The following is a 22548-nucleotide window of genomic DNA, read 5'->3' on the forward strand; positions in this document are numbered from 1 at the left end:
TTGACTCTTCACATGGGATGATTTCACTGAACAAAAAAAAAGGGGAATATTGAATGACCCATCGCATCTCCCAAAATCGTCTTCACCATACATATGTAAAATGATAGTCTAGAAACTAAAGCTTTGGTTGTCTTCCTCTCAGGCTTCCATGTCTTCTCCCTGGACCTCCTCAATGTCCACCTCTTGAACATCAGACTCTGAGGACTCATCTTCACTGTCACTTTCCAAACTTGTTGAGGATGGCTCGTTGTCAGGCTCAAAAAGCCAAAAATTTGCCCGGATGGCCACCAATTTTTCAACCCTTGTATTGGTCAGCCTGATGCGTGCTTTGGTGTGTGTTCCCAAACAAGGACCAGTTGCGCTCTGAGGCGGCTGATGTTGGTGGGATTTGGAGGATGATGAGGCAACAGGGGAGAGAGCCTCAGATCCACAAAGTCCCTTCCACCAGGTGGCTGATGAGATATGTTGGCACAACTTCCATAAGCCCTTGCTTGGAAGTGTACTTCGCCAGACTGCCAAGAACCTTGCCCTCATCCAGGCCACGGTGGGCGAGACATGGTAGTTATGACACCATAGGCCTTGTTGATCTCTGCACCAGGCAGGATGCTCTTGCCAGCATACTTGGTGTCCAACATTTTTGCCCTGTGGCGTGTATGGGCTTCAGGCATACGTCTTCACGCTTTTTGATGTATTTCAGAACTGCAGTTTCCTCTGCTTGGAGCAACAGTGAAGTGGGCAGGGCAGTACAGATTTGTTCTCTTACATCTGCAAGCAGAGTCAGAACCTCAGACAGGATGGCATTGTCTCCCCTCAATCTGTGCAATGACTACTGCTATACGTTTCAGGTTGCTTACCACTCTCTCCCAAAATACATCATCCAGGAGGATCCTCTTGATGGGGCTGCCCATAAATAGGCAGACTGTGGTATGGCCATCTCTTGGAGAGACTCCTTCCCCTCCAGGAGACTGTCAAACATGATGACAACACCACCCCAACGGGTGCTGCTGGGCAGCTTCAATGTGGTGCTCTTATTCTTCTCACTTTGCTTGGTGAGGTAGATTGCTGCTATAACTTGATGACCCTTCACATACCTAACCATTTCCTTGGCTCTCTTGTAGTGTATCCATTGTTTTCAGTGCCATGATGTCCTTGAGGAGCAGACTCAATGGGTGTGTTGTGAGGGTAGGACTCCTCCACTTTAGACCAAGCAGCCTTCATGTTCGCAGCATTGTCTTTCACCAGTGCAAATACCTTCTGTGGTCCAAGGTCATTGATGACTGCCTTCAGCTCATCTGCAATGTAGAGACCGGTGTGTCTGTTGTCCCTTGTGTCTGTGCTCTTGTAGAATACTGGTTGAGGGGTGGAAATTATGTAATTAATTATTCCTTGCCCACGAACATCAGAGATGATTGCAATACATTCTGCTTTCTCTATGATTTGCTTGACCTTCACTTGAACTCTGTTGAGCTCTGCATCCAGCAAATGAATAGATAAAGCATGTCTGGTTGGAGGGGTGTCTGCTGGGTGAAGAACATTCAGAAATCTCTTCCAATACACATTGTCTGTGAGCATCAGAGGTGAACCAGTTGCATACTCAGCTCAAGCAAGACATTCATGAGCATTTCTCTGACTACATTCCTCCATTGAGTCAAAAAAACTTCTGATTCCAGGAGGACCATGAGCTGCTGCTATCGATAAGGTGTCTGATTCATAATTTTCCCCTCGAATCGAAGTAGAGGGACTTTTGTCAGAGGTTACTTGTGAGCGCTGAGGGAACTTTATGCACGGTCAGATGATTCTGCATCTTTGTTGCATTCTTCACATATGATTTGGCACAGTATTTGCAAATGTACACAGCTTTTCCGTCTACATTAGCTGCAGTGAAATGTCTCCACACATCAGATAGTGCCCGTGGCATTTTCCTGTAAACATTAGAAAAAGAAATAGTAAAAAATAGTAATACAATTCCATGTGCAGATAAATAGTTAAGCAGTTAGATTAAACAACTCCTTTGTAAGATAAATGTTTTAAAATGAAACATGTATGAAAACAGGTGAATTAACACTCCTTAGTTAGCAGGCTCAAGCAAGCTAAAACCCACATTGTAGCAAAAACTAAATAGCAGAAATTGTTAACAAGTTAGAAATTATTTAAACACACTTTGCAGTAGGCTACTATTTACTAGTGAACAAAAAATCATATTCACCCCTCCCAGTATTGTAATCAAAACTTACCAGAAAGCATGTAGTCCTTGGCTCAGACTGTGTAGTAGTGTGGGCTCAATAGCATCTCATTAGTGTGCAAGATCTTGAGAATCAGCTGTACATGTGATGGAAGAATGCACTGTGCATGCAGAGGGTTGCAATTACATTGAATTGGGGATAGTTTAACCAAAATATAGAATTGCCCTTTGTGTATCTCACAAAAAAAGGTTCACTGTTATAAGCTAACTTTTTTGATGAATTTAAGCAAAATTCCCAAAATTCCCATGGAAAAATTCTGGAAATTTACCGGAAAGTTTCCAACCCTTTGCAACTCTAGACCAGCCTCACTCTCGCAACGCAGCAGGCTGGCCAGACCACCACCACCACCAGACCAACTACAGGACTGCTTTTTATTAGCAACATTCTTTCAATTCTTCTCCTTACCTGGCAAAGCTGCTGGAGAAAGAGGAGATAGGGCTGGAGAGACCTTGCATTCCAGAAGCTCCGTCCCCATAGCTACTGTTGTTCCAGACCTCTCCTACGGTCACCAGCGGAGGATACAGGCTGAACACAGAGGGCTTCTGGTCCTTCTGCGGAGAAGCTCCACTGGTAGTGGAAGCCAAGGTGGTGTTGATGCTGCTGTTGACTCCAAAGTGGTAGCTCTGTCCTCCAGAGGTGCTCACCCCACAGATGGAGATGGGGCTGGCGCTGGACAGCTCGGAGGGGGAGGAGGAAGTGGAGCCTCCGGTACTACCACTCATCCGGCAGGAGTAGCTACGAATGGCCGAAGTCTTCTCCTGTTTGATCACCCTGGAGTACACAGCTGAATGAAGCCAGCTTCCTTCTCGAGCTTCACCACGGGAAAGGTGTTGGGGGTCGGGGAGTTGCCTGTCATAGGGGTGCTGGAGTTGGATTCATCCTGACATGTTAGTAGATTGCTACCATTCAACGTGGTGGTGTTGGAACCGCTAAAATCACCACTATTGGTCGTAGTAGCAGCTGGCTTGGAGGTGGAGATGGAGACCCTACGATCCTGGCTTTCATCCCCCAGGAGAGTGTCATCAGCCAGGGGAGGAGAGGAAGGCGTCGTCCCCTACGTAAAAGTCTGAGGGGGAGCCTGTCAGCTCAAAGTCCTGGAGGAGATCCAGAGTGTTGTCGTTAAACAGTTTCTGGTCTTTTCCAATGTACCCTTCCTGGTCCATATCCATAAGGTCCTGGTCACGGGAGAAGTCTGTCTCCGTCCTCATGGACAAGGGGAACAGGTTAGGGTCTGAGCCCCCGATCAGAGAGTCCATGCTGGGTGAGGAGCGGTGGAAGTCAGCGATGCTGTCTTCCAGGCGGGAGTAGGTATCCCCAAGGGTGAAGAGTCCAAGGCCCAGGGACGTGTTAGTCTGTTGGGGCAGGAGCTTAGATAAGAAGAAATACTTCATTAATAACAGATGGGAAATTGGCTTGTCAAATCATTACAAAATAAAAAATAAACATTTAATTCCGTCAATTCAGCAAGTAACCTGACATTCCAGTGATTCTCAATGAGAAAATAATTCCTGCATTACTGAACTGAAACATAATTGACCCAAACCCAAATTGTATTTGTCACATGCTTTGTAGACAACAGTGAAATGCTGACTTACGGGTCCTTTTCCAACAATGCAGAATTAAAGACAAGATACATTTTTTAAATGGAAATAGTGACAAGAAAAAAAATACGTTGTGAATAATGAATGAAAATAATGAGTAAAAATAACACGGCTATATACAGGGAGTACCAGGTAACATCATGGCTATATACAGGGAGTACCAGGTAACATCATGGCTATATACAGGGAGTACCAGGTAATAACATGGCTATACAAAGGGAGTACCAGGTAATAACATGGATATATACAGGGAGTACCATGTATTAACATGGCTATATACAGGGAGTACCAGGTAACATCATGGCTATATACAGGGAGTACCAGGTAATAACATGGCTATACAAAGGGAGTACCAGGTAATAACATGGATATATACAGGGAGTACCATGTATTAACATGGCTATATACAGGGAGTACCAGGTAACATCATGGCTATATACAGGGAGTACCAGGTAACATCATGGCTATATACAGGGAGTACCAGGTAACATCATGGCTATATACAGGGAGTACCAGGTAATAACATGGCTATACAAAGGGAGTACCAGGTAATAACATGGATATATACAGGGAGTACCATGTATTAACATGGCTATATACAGGGAGTACCAGGTAACATCATGGCTATATACAGGGAGTACCAGGTAACATCATGGCTATATACAGGGAGTACCAGGTAACATCATGGCTATATACAGGAGTACCAGGTAACAACATGGCTATATACAGGGAGTACCAGGTAATAACATGGCTATATACAGGGAGTACCAGGTAATAACATGGCTATATACAGGGAGTACCAGGTAACATCATGGCTATATACAGGGAGTACCAGGTAACATCATGGCTATATACAGGGAGTACCAGGTAACATCATGGCTATATACAGGGAGTACAAGGTAACAACATGGCTATATACAGGGAGTACCAGGTAACAACATGGATATATACAGGGAGTACCATGTAATAACATGGCTATATACAGGGAGTAGAAAATACCATGGCTATACACAGGGAGTACACAGGGAGTACCAGGTAATAACGTGGCTATTTACAGGGAGTACCAGGTAACAACATGGCTATATACAGGGAGTAGAAAATACCATGGCTATACACAGGGAGTACCAGGTAATAACGTGGCTATTTACAGGGAGTACCAGGTAACAACATGGCTATATACAGGGAGTAGAAAATACCATGGCTATATACAGGGAGTACTAGTTAATAACATGGCTATATACAGGGAGTACCAGGTAACAACATGGCTATATACAGGGAGTACCAGGTAACAACATGGCTATATACAGGGAGTACCAGGTAACAACATGGCTATATACAGGGAGTACCAGGTAACAACATGGCTATATACAGGGAGTACCAGGTAACAACATGGCTATATACAGGGAGTACCAGGTAACAACATGGCTATATACAGGGAGTACCAGGTAACAACATGGCTATATACAGGGAGTACCAGGTAACAACATGGCTATATACAGGGAGTACCAGGTAACAACATGGCTATATACAGGGAGTACCAGGTAACAACATGGCTATATACAGGGAGTACCAGGTAACAACATGGCTATATACAGGGAGTACCATGTAATAACATGGCTATGTACAGGTAGTACCAAGCAATAACATGGCTATATACAGGGAGTAGAAAACAACATGGCTATACACAGGGAGTACCAGGTAACAACATGGCTATATACAGGGAGTACCAGGTAACAACATGGCTATATACAGGGAGTACCAGGTAACAACGTGGCTATATACAGGGAGTACCAGGTAACAACGTGGCTATATACAGGGAGTACCAGGTGACAACGTGGCTATATACAGGGAGTACCAGGTAACAACTTGGCTATATACAGGGTGTACCAGGTAACAACATGGCTATATACAGGGAGTACCAGGTAACAACATGGCTATATACAGGGAGTACCAGGTAACAACATGGCTATATACAGGGAGTACCAGGTAACAACATGGCTATATACAGGGAGTACCAGGTAACAACATGGCTATATACAGGGAGTACCATGTAATAACATGGCTATGTACAGGTAGTACCAAGCAATAACATGGCTATATACAGGGAGTAGAAAACAACATGGCTATACACAGGGAGTACCAGGTAACAACATGGCTATATACAGGGAGTACCAGGTAACAACATGGCTATATACAGGGAGTACCAGGTAACAACGTGGCTATATACAGGGAGTACCAGGTGACAACGTGGCTATATACAGGGAGTACCAGGTGACAACGTGGCTATATACAGGGAGTACCAGGTAACAACTTGGCTATATACAGGGAGTACCAGGTAACAACGTGGCTATATACAGGGAGTACCAGGTAACAACATGGCTATATACAGGGAGTACCAGGTAACAACATGGTTATATACAGGGAGTAGAAAATACCATGGCTATATACAGGGAGTACTATGTAATAACATGGCTATATACAGGGAGTACCAGCTAATAACATGGCTATGTACAGGGAGTACCAGCTAATAACATGGCTATGTACAGGGAGTACCAGGTAACAACATGGCTATATACAGGGAGTACCAGGTAATAACATGGCTATATACAGGGAGTAGAAAATAACATGGCTATATACAGGGAGTACTAGGTAATAACATGGCTATGTACAGGGAGTACTAGGTAACAACATGGCTATAAACCGGGAGTACCACGTAACAACATGGCTATATACAGGGAGTACCAGGTAATAACATGGCTATATACAGGGAGTACCAGGTAATAACATGGCTATATACAGGGAGTACCAGGTAACAACATGGTTATATACAGGGAGTAGAAAAATACCATGGCTATATACAGGGAGTACTAGGTAATAACATGGCTATGTACAGGGAGTACCAGGTAACAACATGGCTATATACAGGGAGTACAAGGTAATAACATGGTTATGTACAGGTAGTACCAGGTAACATGGCTATATACAGGGAGTACCAGGTAACAACATGGCTATATACAGGGAGTACCAGGTAATAACATGGCTATATACAGGGAGTAGAAAATAACATGGCTATATACAGGGAGTACCAGGTAATAACATGGCTATGTACAGGGAGTACTAGGTAATAACATGGCTATATACAGGGAGTACCAGGTAATAACATGGCTATGTACAGGTAGTACCAGGTAATAACATGGCTATGTACAGGGAGTAGAAAATAACATGGCTATATACAGGGAGTACCAGGTAATAACATGGCTATATACAGGGAGTACCAGGTAATAACATGGCTATATACAGGGAGTACCAGGTAATAACGTGGCTATACACAGGGAGTACCAGGTAACAACATGGCTATATACAGGGAGTACCAGGTAATAACATGGCTATATACAGGGAGTACCAGGTAATAACATGGCTATGTACAGGGAGTAGAAAATAACATGGCTATATACAGGGAGTAGCAGGTAACAACATGGCTATATACAGGGAGTACCAGGTAATAACATGCTATATACAGGGAGTACCAGGTAATAACATGCTATATACAGGGAGTACCAGGTAATAACATGGCTATATACAGGGAGTACCAGGTAATAACATGGCTATATACAGGGAGTACCAGGTAATAACATGGCTATATACAGGGAGTACCAGGTAACAACATGGCTATATACAGGGAGTACCAGGTAATAACATGGCTAAACACAGGGAGTACCAGGTAATAACATGGCTATATACAGGGAGTACCAGGTAATAACATGGCTATATACAGGGAGTACCAGGTAACAACATGGTTATATACAGGGAGTAGAAAATACCATGGCTATATACAAGGAGTAGAAAATACCATGGCTATATACAGGGAGCACCATGTAATAACATGGCTATATACAGGGAGCACCATGTAATAACATGGCTATGTACAGGTAGTACCAGGTAATAACTTGGATATATACAGGGAGTACCAGGTAATAACATGGCTATATACAGGGAGTAGAAAATACCATGGCTATATACAGGGAGTACTAGGTAACAACATGGCTATATACAGGGAGTACCAGGTAACAACATGGCTATATACAGGGAGTACCAGGTAACAACATGGCTATATACAGGGAGTACCAGGTAACAACATGGCTATATACAGGGAGTACCAGGTAACAACATGGCTATATACAGGGAGTACCAGGTAACAACATGGCTATATACAGGGAGTACCAGGTAACAACATGGCTATATACAGGGAGTACCATGTAATAACATGGCTATGTACAGGTAGTACCAAGCAATAACATGGCTATATACAGGGAGTAGAAAACAACATGGCTATACACAGGGAGTACCAGGTAACATCACGGCTATATACAGGGAGTACCAGGTAACAACATGGCTATATACAGGGAGTACCAGGTAACAACATGGCTATATACAGGGAGTACCAGGTAACAACATGGCTATATACAGGGAGTACCAGGTAACAACATGGCTATATACAGGGAGTACCAGGTAACAACATGGCTATATACAGGGAGTACCAGGTAACAACATGGCTATATACAGGGAGTACCAGGTAATAACATGGCTATATACAGGGAGTAGAAAATAACATGGCTATATACAGGGAGTACCAGGTAATAACATGGCTATATACAGGGAGTACCATGTAATAACATGGCTATATACAGGGAGTACTAGGTAATAACATGGCTATATACAGGGAGTACCAGGTAATAATATGGCTATATACAGGGAGTACCAGGTAATACCATGGCTATATACAGGGAGTAGAAAATACCATGGCTATATACAGGGAGTAGAAAATACCATGGCTATATACAGGGAGCACCATGTAACAACATGGCTATGTACAGGTAGTACCAGGTAACAACATGGCCATATACAGGGAGTACCAAGTAACAACATGGCTATATACAGGTAGTACCAGGTAACAACATGGCTACATACAGGGAGTACCAGGTAATAACATGGCTATATACAGGGAGTACCAGGTAATAACATGGCTATATACAGGGAGTACCAGGTAATAACATGGATATATACAGGGAGTACCAGGTAACAACATGGCTATATACAGGGAGTACCAGGTAATAACATGACTATATACAGGGAGTACCAGGTAATAACATGGCTATATACAGGTAGTACCAGGTAATAACATGGATATATACAGGGAGTACCAGGTAATAACATGGCTATATACAGGGAGTAGAAAATACCATGGCTATATACAGGGAGTACTAGGTAACAACATGGCTATATACAGGGAGTACCAGGTAACAACATGGCTATATACAGGGAGTACCAGGTAACAACATGGCTATATACAGGGAGTACCAGGTAACAACATGGCTATATACAGGGAGTACCAGGTAACAACATGGCTATATACAGGGAGTACCAGGTAACAACATGGCTATATACAGGGAGTACCAGGTAACAACATGGCTATATACAGGGAGTACCATGTAATAACATGGCTATGTACAGGTAGTACCAAGCAATAACATGGCTATATACAGGGAGTAGAAAACAACATGGCTATACACAGGGAGTACCAGGTAACATCACGGCTATATACAGGGAGTACCAGGTAACAACATGGCTATATACAGGGAGTACCAGGTAACAACATGGCTATATACAGGGAGTACCAGGTAACAACATGGCTATATACAGGGAGTACCAGGTAACAACATGGCTATATACAGGGAGTACCAGGTAACAACATGGCTATATACAGGGAGTACCAGGTAACAACATGGCTATATACAGGGAGTACCAGGTAATAACATGGCTATATACAGGGAGTAGAAAATAACATGGCTATATACAGGGAGTACCAGGTAATAACATGGCTATATACAGGGAGTACCATGTAATAACATGGCTATATACAGGGAGTACTAGGTAATAACATGGCTATATACAGGAGTACCAGGTAATAATATGGCTATATACAGGAGTACCAGGTAATACCATGGCTATATACAGGGAGTAGAAAATACCATGGCTATATACAGGGAGTAGAAAATACCATGGCTATATACAGGGGAGCACCATGTAACAACATGGCTATGTACAGGTAGTACCAGGTAACAACATGGCCATATACAGGGAGTACCAAGTAACAACATGGCTATATACAGGTAGTACCAGGTAACAACATGGCTACATACAGGGAGTACCAGGTAATAACATGGCTATATACAGGGAGTACCAGGTAATAACATGGCTATATACAGGGAGTACCAGGTAATAACATGGATATATACAGGGAGTACCAGGTAACAACATGGCTATATACAGGGAGTACCAGGTAATAACATGACTATATACAGGGAGTACCAGGTAATAACATGGCTATATACAGGGAGTACCAGGTAATAAGATGGCTATATACAGCGTGTACCAGGTGATAACATGACTATATACAGGGAGTACCAGGTAATAACATGGCTACATACAGGTAGTACCTGTACAGAGTTGAAGTAATTGATGTATCTTTGCATTGTATATGTACTGTAAAATGACAAGGCAACATGATAGAAAATACACAGTAGCAGCAATGTATGTGGTGAGTGTGAAAGTGTATGGAGCATCAGTATGCATGTTACGTGTGTGTGGGAAAATGTACTGTGTGTGTGACTGTGTGCAAGTAGCATCCAGTGTGTGGTGGTAGCGTCTAGTGTAGGTAGAGTCCAGTGTGTGTGTGCGTAGAGTCCAGTGTGTGTGTGTGTGTGTGTGTGTGTGTGTGTGTGTGTGTGTGTGTGTAGGTAGCGTCCAGTGTGTGTGAGTGTGTGGGTAGAGTCCAGGGGTGTGGGGGTAGAGTCCATTGGGTGTGGGGGTAGAGTCCAGTGGGTGTGGGGGTAGAGTCCATTGGGTGTGGGGGTAGAGTCCAGTGGGTGTGGGGTAGAGTCCAGTGGGTGTGGGGGTAGAGTCCAGTGGGTGTGGGGGTAGAGTCCAGTGGGTGTGGGGTAGAGTCCAGGGGGTGTGGGGTAGAGTCCAGTGGGTGTGGGGGTAGAGTCCAGTGGGTGTGGGGTAGAGTCCAGTGGGTGTGGGGGTAGAGTCCAGTGGGTGTGGGGGTAGAGTCCAGGGGTGTGGGGGTAGAGTCCAGGGGGTGTGGGGGTAGAGTCCATTGGGTGTGGGGGTAGAGTCCAGTGGGTGTGGGGGTAGAGTCCAGTGCTAGAGCGTTAGTACAACAAATAAGTAGCAGTACCTTTGTGGTGGGAGGCTCTGGGTCTTCCAGGTAGAGGCCCACGGAGGCCGTGGACGGAGGCTGAGGCGAGGTCCTCACCTGAGGGAGGGGGGCTGTTACTGAGTCCGCTGGGCACGTCACCTGGTTGCATCAGCTGGCTGGATGGAAGGAACTGGGTGGTGGTGGTTGCCAAGGCAACGGACATGGCACTGCAGGGAGCACCAGTGAGAGGGGTTCTCTCCGAGGGGGTTTCGCTCAGATGCAGCTTAACTCTGCTGTTGTCACTCCTGCTCTTCTTCACTCCTCCTTGATCCATCTTATGATCCTGGGTAGAGAGAGGTGGAAAGACCGAGTGGGTAATGTCATTAGCATGGATGCTAGAGTGTATTCATTACATCTCGAAGTGGAAACCGTTTACAGTTTAAGTACCTAACATAAGCAAACCGCGCCCAACGGGGAGTGACCTACCTGAATTTATTCAATAGACTTCATTGCAAAACGTTTTCCATTTGGAGTAAACCTGTTTCTGTTGCAAAAATTATCGGCATAATGAATATACCCCAGATGCGGCGCTAGATTGGTGTCTGCCACGTGTAGGCTAATATGGACATGTATCAAAAAAACCTGCCTAAGTGGAAAGACAAACATACTACACACGTGGCAAGTTATACCCACTATGCTAGCTGTATCATCAACATCTGTCCAAATATTATGGTTTCAATGAATGAATAATATGTACTTTTAAATGATTTAGTTAAAATGACATTACACATGTGACGTGTTAAGTTTATTTGCACACACTTCATGTGTGTATAATTGCTGACAAATTGAGCAATTCTATGAAGTTGACCTGGATTCTCCTGCTGCTCGCCCTTGGTGGTAGCGCATTGCTGGTTAGATATTAGCTACCTTGCTAAGTGGCTAACTATTCCCTTGCTTTACTTTATTATTTGAAAGCAACAAAAACAACATTACGGCGTATTAATTGAAATGTGTTTCTGCAACCTAACTAATTAACCCGCGTGTTCATCTATTTTGCAACTGCACATTTACGTAGCCAGCTATTTAAGTAGCTCACATTAGTTAGCTAGCTACGTTAGCTCCTGCAAATGCGTCCCCCCCAAATGTCGTTGAGAGACATGTTGCGCTAACTAGCTAGTGGCTAACATAATCAATCTCTGGTTATTAATTCCAAATTAATGTATGGCACATTATATGACTTCAAATACTATACATCTAAATCGTTTGCCTACCCCTCAGGCGTTTTGTAGTTGTGAGTCCATGCATGGTTGTTTTTGTTTGGTGTTGTTTTGCTTGCAAACCGGCTAGAAACACGAAAACATCTGATTGCGTTCTCCTTGCAAATCCTATCAGGACACGATTAAGCAAGTAATCGATCGGATCATCCAATCCACTCAAATGTGTTAGGTATCCAATTGCGTCCGAAATGCACGGAATTAGCTGTGCTGTTCACAGTCGAAAGGAAAGTAGGCGCTAACCTCTAGGAAAAACATACAAAATGGAGATCTCACTGTTTACAACATGTAGTGCAACCTGTTGGCGAATACGAGATACTGCAACTTAGATGCTCCACCTCCACTTACAGTAGGTACGCATAGCCATAGGTCGCATTTAGCCAATAGCAGCCTGGATGTATATTCTTATTTACAATGACGGCCTACTGGGGCGCAGTGGGTTAACTGCCTTGTTCAGGGGAGGAACAACATTTTTTCCCCCCTTTGCAGCTCGGGAATTCGATCTAGCAACCTTTCGGTTACTGGTCTAACGCTCTAACCACTGGGCTACCTGCCGTATAGTAGCCAGCTAGACAGAGGTATATCGAATCGTAGGCTATGTATGAAACTTGACGAGGTATCGTCAGCCAGGTAAGAATAATGCACAGGACAAAACTGCTAATTTAAAAAATGATCTGAAAATATATTTGTATGATTATTCCAAGAATTGGGATCTATAAGCCCTGGTTAAACATGGCCACTGCATTTAACCTGGTTTGGAATGTACATTTAATATGTGTATGAAGAGGTAAGAAGATATCTGTTTACATACATTCTTATTGGTACATAGGTATTGTATGTCGCTACGCATCACATTTGAATGTACCAGCTCGTCCCATCCCACCCCATTTGAATGTACCAGGTCGTCCCATCCCACCCCATTTGAATGTACCAGCTCGTCCCATCCCATCCCATTTGAATGTAACAGCTCGTCCCATCCCTCCCCATTTGAATGTACCAGCTCGTCCCATCCCATCCCATTTGAATGTACCAACTCGTCCCATCCCATCCCACCCCATTTGAATGTACCAGCTTGTCCCATCCCACCCCCATTTGAATGTACCAGCTCGTCCCATCCCATCCCACCCCATTTGAATGTACCAGCTCGTCCCATCCTACCCCATTTGAATGTACCAGCTCGTCCCATCCCACCCCATTTGAATGTACCAACCCGTCCCATCCCACCCCATTTGAATGTACCAACTCGTCCCATCCCACCCCATTTCAATGTACCAGCTCGTCCCATCCCATCCCACCCCATTTGAATGTACCAGCTCGTCCCATCCCATCCCATTTGAATGTACCAGCTCGTCCCATCCCATCCCACCCCATTTGAATGTAACAGCTCGTCCCATCACATCCCACCCCATTTGAATGTACCAGCTCGTCCCATCCCATCCCACCCCATTTGAATGTACCAACTTGTCCCATCCCATCCCACCCCATTTGAATGTACCAGCTCGTCCCATCCCACCCCACCCCATTTGAATGTACCAGCTCGTCCCATCCCACCCCATTTGAATGTACCAGCTCGTCCCATCCCACCCCATTTGAATGTACCAACTCGTCCCATCCCACCCCATTTGAATGTACCAGCTCGTCCCATCCCATTCCATTTGAATGTACCAGCTCGTCCCATCCCATCCCACCCCATTTGAATGTACCAGCTCGTCCCATCCCATCCCACCCCCATTTGAATGTACCAGCTCATCCCATCCCATTTGAATGTACGAGCTCGTCCCATCCCGCCCCATTTGAATGTACCAGCTCGTCCCATCCCATCCCATTTGAATGTACCAGCTCGTCCCATCCCATCCCATTTGAATGTACCAGCTCGTCCCATCCCATCCCATTTGAATGTAACTACCATTAGTTGTACTAGCATATGTATTTTTGTTTGGAGTGATTTTACATGCCTCGTCCCTTGCCTTGTTCTCACCTGCAGAAACATGCACACATCAGGAGTCCACAAGACACAGCACTGTGAATAGGGTTGGAGAAGTAGTACACTTTGATTAAGTGGCCTGGCTGTAGGCTGTGAAACCATAAAACATTTGTATCTAAAAGCAATCAGTCTTCAAGGTTAATGCCACATATAAATCGAACAGGACTTGTACAAATGGGTTAATCATTGAAAATGTACCTACAACTCTTGATGAAATTAAAGTTGAGAACAAAATATTTTGAATGAGTAATATCTACAAATGATGTAGGCGTAAGCTCGTATTTGTTTCCTACAATCACATACATGTTTTGCAGGATGTCAGACTTTTGTTGTTGCATCAGACAAGGTCCAGATGTTTGTTCCCAATGGTTTGTCTCTAGTGCTGATGCTTCATACCAGCACTGTTTGGCGTGATGTTAACACATTTGCACTAACCTAGTTAAATAGAGGTTAAACAAACTTTTTTTTATTTATCTAGGCAAGTCAGTTAAGAACAAATTCCTATTTACAATGACGGCCTACACCGGCCAAACCCAGATGACACTGGGCCAATTGTGCGCCGCACTATGGGACTCCCACTCACGGCTGGTTGAATTCAAACCAGGGTGTCTGTAGTGACGCCTCTAGCACTGAGACACAGTGCATTAGACCACTGCGCCACTCGGGAGCTCGAAGGTCAATGTCTTACCTTCGCACCAAACAGCGCTGATGACTCAACGTGACTCTGATGAGAGTTATTCAGGGAGTCATCCAGCCCTGATTATGAATGAGGGTGCCACGTCAATGTTGTCAACAGTTCTTCCTGAGTCCTGACCGAATACTCAAATCAACAATTTGTCCTCATTTATACACACACAGACAGATCTGTATCACATTTTTATTATTCATTTGCATCTGAAATATGCATCTGCATTGTTGTCATTGCAGCTAACGACACCTTCACAGTGCAATGCCAACCCACAAGACGCATGAATAGGGTTAATTATTTTAGCTGTTGTGAAGTTATCTCCTCTCCTTCCCACTCCATTCCACAGTTCTGTAATGCTCCATTCCCTACTGAACACTCCCATCTAGTGGCTGACCTTGGTACTGTTCATCGTGTATGAGATCAATTGAATACTGTAGCAAAGACAGTACAGTTTGGAGATAGGGGATTTCTATCGGAGAAGCGGTTTCTGACTGCACGCTTGTAGGCGATGCCACGGCGACTTTGGCTATCTAAACTAAACACACGTCATCGGGTGAACAGTCGTCTCGCGCCGAACTGCGCATGTGCATTCCGTCAAATCAAAGGCACTCCTTCAATATAAACTCGTTTTTGACGAAAATGAAAACGTGTCAGTTTGTCACTTTCACAAGATTGGGAGTAAAAACATGTCGATAAGACATTGGTTCGAATCTAGTTTGTGCCTTTAGATGTTGAGAAAATTAAAAACTAAGGAAGATTTTTATTCACTTCTCTCTTTGACTTCTCAAACCCCGGACGTTTCTGCTTGGTCTGTTTTGCAAGCGTTTCCGGGAAGTCTCGAGATGTTGCGCTTCTGGGTTTAGACATTTTGTGACCGATGTGAAATGGCTAGTTAGTTAGCTATGGTGCGCACTAATAGCGTTTCAATCGGGTGACGTCACTCGCTCTGAGACCGTGAAGTAGTTGTTCCCCTTACTCTGCAAGGGCCGCGGCTTTTGTGGAACGATGCTTCGTGGCCGTCAGTTATTGATGTGTGCAGAGGGTCCCTGGTTCAAGCCCAGGTTGGGGCGAGGAGAGGGACGGAAGCTATACTGTTACACCTACACTGCTCTTCAACGCATTATAAACTCAGCACACAGTTAGTTACCCATGGTCACAAGCCATTGTGCCTGACACAATACATAATTGTTGAGGAAGACCTAATTATATGGGACCTATTAGCAGTGGAACACTGTGACAGTTGGATAATTGAAGCCATAGTCTAATTTGATTCCATAGTAGGCTATTTGGGAAAACAAGTATTTATTATTGGTGTAAAGATTACATGGGTGAAAACAAAAACACAGAATATCTCTCTTCATCCAAACAGGGACATTTCTAAGTGATAGTAGATATTTCACATTGGCTTCCATTGGCTTCCTGTGGAGCAATGAGGCCTCACCACCAAAGAGGAAGAATATTACATTACATACAGTTTACTAATCTAATTTTAAACTGCAAAGAAAAAAAAAAAATCCATGTAATTTCTCACTATATGCAGATTCACATAAATGTCTCTCTCTCCCTCTTCCCTCTCTCTCTCTCCTCTCTCTCTCGAAGGGAAATTAGTGTATGAGTGGCATGCAAGAGAAGAGATAGAATGTAGGTCAGTGTAATGCTGTGTGGATAGAGATAATAACCCATATAGCCAGCGACTGAAGTGTTTGGGCTTCAGCAAGCTGTTGTATTATTGCCTAGATAATATGAGAGAGACTGCCAGGCTGCTAAACTGCCTTACCAACTCACCACCAAGACTCAATTTAGAGAGGAGATGAGAGGATATGAGAGATTAGAAGAGATTAGATGAGATGCGATAGTAGAGATACTGGCAATAACATTAGATGTGATTTGTCTTAGAGATACAGGGTCTGGAATTCAAGTGAATCCACCAAAAAATATGTTTATGTACTTACTCTAAATATGTCTGACTTATTTGTTAGTTTAAGTCATTTTTTTTACCACATTCCTTAACACTTTGTTGTTTGGAGGCCATTGTTGGCTTTTCCAGTCAGTGATATTTAACCAAAGATTTCAACAACAGGAGCTTTCAACTATTCCACATGATAGAGTTATGTTACATGATGGAACTTCTAGAATGGCTAACATCACTCTCAGCTGGAGACTCATATTGTCTTATACCATTCATGCTGAGCTGGCATGAAATTCAACCCCTCCTAAATCTGAAACGGGTAGTGTTGCACCAACCTGAACAGAGAGAGAGAAGGAGAGAGAGAGTATTATAAATATGAAAGTATAGCAGTGGAAAATCTCACATTAAAATGAAAAAAAAAACTCTGGCTGAAGAATCAGCAACAGCAGTGGCACACAGCTTTCAATCCCTTCTGTTTGAATCCCACTCACTGAAGCTGGTCTCCCCATGTGGCTGCTTAGCAACCCCTCTTCAGCACTAAACAGTGAATTATTATGCAGGGTAAAGCATGACCAGGGTTGGCTTCTCACATCCCAGAGTCTGAATCACCTTTATCCGCCACATACATCTGAATGTACAGGAATTTGACTCGGTGAAATGATCCACCAGTCAGGGAGAAAATCACTCCACGCTGACTCAAACCACCAATGTCCTATCAGAGATCACTCCACGCTGACTCAAACCACCAATGTCCTATCAGAGATCACGCCACGCTGACTCAAACCACCAATGTCCTATCAGAGATCACTCCACGCTGACTCAAACCACCAATGTCCTATCAGAGATCACGCCACGCTGACTCAAACCACCAATGTCCTATCAGAGATCACTCCACGCTGACTCAAACCATCAATGTCCTATCAGAGATCACTCCACGCTGACTCAAACCACCAATGTCCTATTAGAGATCACTCCACGCTGACTCAAACCACAAATGTCCTATCAGAGATCACTCCACGCTGACTCAAACCACAAATGTCCTATCAGAGATCACTCCACGCTGACTCAAACCACCAATGTCCTATCAGAGATCACTCCACGCTGACTCAAACCACCAATGTCCTATCAGAGATCACTCCACGCTGACTCAAACCACCAATGTCCTATCAGAGATCACGCCACGCTGACTCAAACCACCAATGTCCTATCAGAGATCACTCCACGCTGACTCAAACCATCAATGTCCTATCAGAGATCACTCCACGCTGACTCAAACCACCAATGTCCTATTAGAGATCACTCCACGCTGACTCAAACCACAAATGTCCTATCAGAGATCACTCCATGCTGACTCAAACCACAAATGTCCTATCAGAGATCACTCCACGCTGAGTCAAACCACCAATGTCCTATCAGAGATCACTCCACGCTGACTCAAACCACCAATGTCCTATCAGAGATCACTCCACGCTGACTCAAACCACCAATGTCCTATCAGAGATCACTCCACGCTGACTCAAACCACCAATGTCCTATCAGAGATCACGCCACGCTGACTCAAACCACCAATGTCCTATCAGAGATCACTCCACGCTGAGTCAAACCACCAATGTCCTATCAGAGATCACTCCACGCTGACTCAAACCACCAATGTCCTATCAGAGATCACTCCACGCTGACTCAAACCACCAATGTCCTATCAGAGATCACTCCACGCTGACTCAAACCACAAATGTCCTATCAGAGATCACTCCACGCTGAGTCAAACCACCAATGTCCTATCAGAGATCACTCCACGCTGATGCAAACCACCAATGTCCTATCAGAGATCACTCCACGCTGACTCAAACCACCAATGTCCTATCAGAGATCACTCCACGCTGAGTCAAACCACCAATGTCCTATCAGAGATCACTCCACGCTGAGTCAAACCACCAATGTCCTATCAGAGATCACTCCACGCTGACTCAAACCACCAGTGTCCTATCAGACATCACTCCACGCTGACTCAAACCACCAATGTCCTATCAGAGATCACTCCATGCTGACTCAAACCACCAGTGTCCTATCAGAGATCACTCCACGCTGACTCAAACCACCAGTGTCCTATCAGAGATCACTCCACGCTGACTCAAACCACCAGTGTCCTATCAGAGATCACTCCACGCTGACTCAAACCACCAGTGTCCTATCAGACATCACTCCACGCTGACTCAAACCACCAATGTCCTATCAGAGATCGCTCCACGCTGACTCAAACCACCAATGTCCTATCAGAGATCACTCCACGCTGACTCAAACCACCAGAGTCCTATCAGAGATCACTCCACGCTGACTCAAACCACCAATGTCCTATCAGAGATCACTCCACGCTGACTCAAACCACCAATGTCCTATCAGAGATCACTCCACGCTGACTCAAACCACCAATGTCCTATCAGAGATCACTCCACGCTGACTCAAACCACCAGTGTCCTATCAGAGATCACTCCACGCTGAGTCAAACCACCAGTGTCCTATCAGAGATCACTCCACGCTGACTCAAACCACCAATGTCCTAGCAGAGATCACTCCACGCTGAGTCAAACCACCAGTGTCCTATCAGAGATCACTCCACGCTGACTCAAACCACCAATGTCCTAGCAGAGATCACTCCACGCTGACTCAAACCACCAATGTCCTAGCAGAGATCACTCCACGCTGAGTCAAACCACCAGTGTCCTAGCAGAGAGCACAGGGATGAAGAGTTTATATGCTGGTGATTCTTTGATCCACCTCTACGCAGACGACACCATTCTGTATACTACAGGAATGAAGAGTTTTGATAACTTCAAAGGATTTAGTCTTTCACTGTTTTTCTTCCAAAATAAGAAAAAGAGTCTAAAGAGAATAGGCCTACTGAAAAGAATAGCCTACTGAAAAGAATAGCCTACTGAAGAGTATAGGCCTACTGAAGAGTACAGGCCTACTGAAGAGTATAGGCCTACTGAAGAGTATAGGCCTACTGAAAAGAATAGCCTACTGAAAAGAATAGCCTACTGAAGAGAATAGGCCTACTGAAGAGAATAGGCCTACTGAAGAGAATAGGCCTACTGAAGAGTATAGGCCTACTGAAAAGAATAGCCTACTGAAAAGAATAGCCTACTGAAAAGAATAGCCTACTGAAGAGTATAGGCCTACTGAAGAGTACAGGCCTACTGAAGAGTACAGGCCTACTGAAGAGTATAGGCCTACTGAAGGGTATAGGCCTACTGAAGAGAATAGCCTACTGAAGAGTACAGGCCTACTGAAGAGTACAGGCCTACTGAAGAGTACAGGCCTACTGAAGAGTATAGGCCTACTGAAGAGTATAGGCCTACTGAAGGGTACAGGCCTACTGAAGAGAATAGCCTATTAAAGAGTATAGGCCTACTGAAGAGTACAGGCCTACTGAAGAGAATAGCCTATTAAAGAGTATAGGCCTACTGAAGAGTATAGGCCTACTGAAAAGAATAGCCTATTAAAGAGTATAGGCCTACTGAAGAGTATAGGCCTACTGAAGAGAATAGCCTACTGAAGAGTATAGGCCTACTGAAGAGTACAGGCCTACTGAAGCGTATAGGCCTACTGAAGAGTATAGGCCTACTGAAGAGTACAGGACTACTGAAGAGAATAGCCTATTAAAGAGTATAGGCCTACTGAAGAGTACAGGCCTACTGAAGAGAATAGCCTATTAAAGAGTATAGGCCTACTGAAGAGTATAGGCCTACTGAAAAGAATAGCCTATTGAAGAGTATAGGCCTACTGAAGAGTATAGGCCTACTGAAAAGAATAGCCTATTAAAGAGTATAGGCCTACTGAAGAGTACAGGCCTACTGAAGCGTATAGGCCTACTGAAGCGTATAGCCTACTAAAGAGTATAGTCCTACTGAAGAGTACAGGCCTACTGAAAAGAATAGCCTACTAAAGAGAATAGGCCTACTGAAAAGAATAGGTCTACTGAAAAGAATAGCCTACTAAAGAGAATAGGCCTACTGAAGAGAATAGGTCTACTGAAAAGAATAGGCCTACTGAAAAGAATAGCCTACTAAAGAGAATAGGCCTACTGAAGAGAATAGGCCTACTGAAAAGAATAGCCTACTAAAGAGTATAGGCCTACTGAAAAGAATAGCCTACTAAAGAGAATAGGCCTACCGAAAAGAATAGCCTACTAAAGATAATAGGCCTACTGAAGAGAATAGGCCTACTGAAAAGAATAGCCTACTAAAGAGAATAGGCCTACTGAAGAGAATAGGCCTACTGAAAAGAATAGCCTACTGAAGAGAATAGGCCTACTGAAGAGAATAGGCCTACTGAAGAGTATAGGCCTACTGAAGAGTATAGGCCTACTGAAGAGAATAGGCCTACTGAAAAGAATAGGCCTACTGAAGCGTACAGGCCTACTGAAGAGTACAGGCCTACTGAAGAGTATTGGCCTACTGAAGAGTACAGGCCTACTAAAGAGAATAGGCCTACTGAAGAGAATAGCCTACTGAAGAGAATAGGCCTACTGAAGAGTATAGGCCTACTGAAGAGAATAGGCCTACTGAAGAGTATAGGCCTACTAAAGAGTACAGGTCTACTGAAGAGAATAGGCCTACTGAAGAGAATAGGCCTACTGAAGAGAATAGGCCTACTGAAGAGAATAGGCCTACTGAAGAGAATAGGCCTACTGAAGAGAATAGGCCTACTGAAGAGTACAAGCCTACTAAACACACCGATCCTGTAGAGGTTTTTTAACACATGCTCTTTCCATGACATAGACTGACCAGGTGAATCCAGGTGAAAGCTATGATCCCTTATTGATGTCACCTGTTAAATCCACATCAACCAATGTAGATGAAGAGGAGGAGACAGGTTAAAGAAGGATTTTTAAGCCTTGAAAGAATTGAGACATGGATTGTGTATGTGTGCCATTCAGAGGGTGAATGAAAAATACACAATATTTTAGTGCCTTTGAACGGGGTACGGTAGTAGGTGCCAGGAACTGCAACACTGCTGGGTTTTTCATGCTCAACAGTTTCCCATGTGTATCAAGAATGGTCCACCACCCAAAGGACATCCAGCCAACTTGACACAACTGTGGGAAGCATTGGGGTCAACATGAGCCAGCATCCCCTGTGAAATGCTTTCAACACCTTATAGAGTCCATGCCCCGACGAATTGAGGCTGTTCTGAGGGCAAAGGGGAGGGGTGCAACTCAATATTAGGAAGGTGTTCCTAATGTGTGGTATTCTCAGTGTATTTGGCTCATCCAAGCCAGCCCTAAAAGAGCAAACAAGATAATATGTTGGAAAAGGCCGACATACATTGCAACATATGAGCTATTTAAAGATAATTACTGTGACAAGTGGACCTAAGTATTCGTGCACTGCCACCATCATGGATTGAAAGCCTTCGCATGTGCAGACTTCGCTGCGCACTCATTCCAATGGCGGAACGATACCTGTCCATGGTGCTGAAGTGACGCCCACTCACCCAGTCCAATCACTGTAACCCCATAGGGCAGCTCAACGTCACAACGTGGAATAATATCTAGTGATTGACATTAAGACATTATCAATTAACATAGATAAATAATGGGGAGCAAAGAAACTTATTGTGTGGGTATTTTCTTTTAGCAAATAATA

The 22548-nt window shown here is 44.2% G+C and overlaps 1 pseudogene; it reads right to left on the reverse strand.

Annotated features, from left to right (window-relative positions):
• Positions 1–2145: 2145 nt before the first annotated feature.
• LOC123739584 (glucocorticoid receptor-like) lies at positions 2146–11207 on the reverse strand (annotated as a pseudogene).
• Between the last annotated feature and the right edge of the window lie 11341 nt (positions 11208–22548).

The sequence above is a fragment of the Salmo salar genome, unplaced genomic scaffold, assembly GCF_905237065.1.
Source record: "Salmo salar unplaced genomic scaffold, Ssal_v3.1, whole genome shotgun sequence".
NCBI classification, from domain to species: Eukaryota; Metazoa; Chordata; class Actinopteri; order Salmoniformes; family Salmonidae; genus Salmo; species Salmo salar.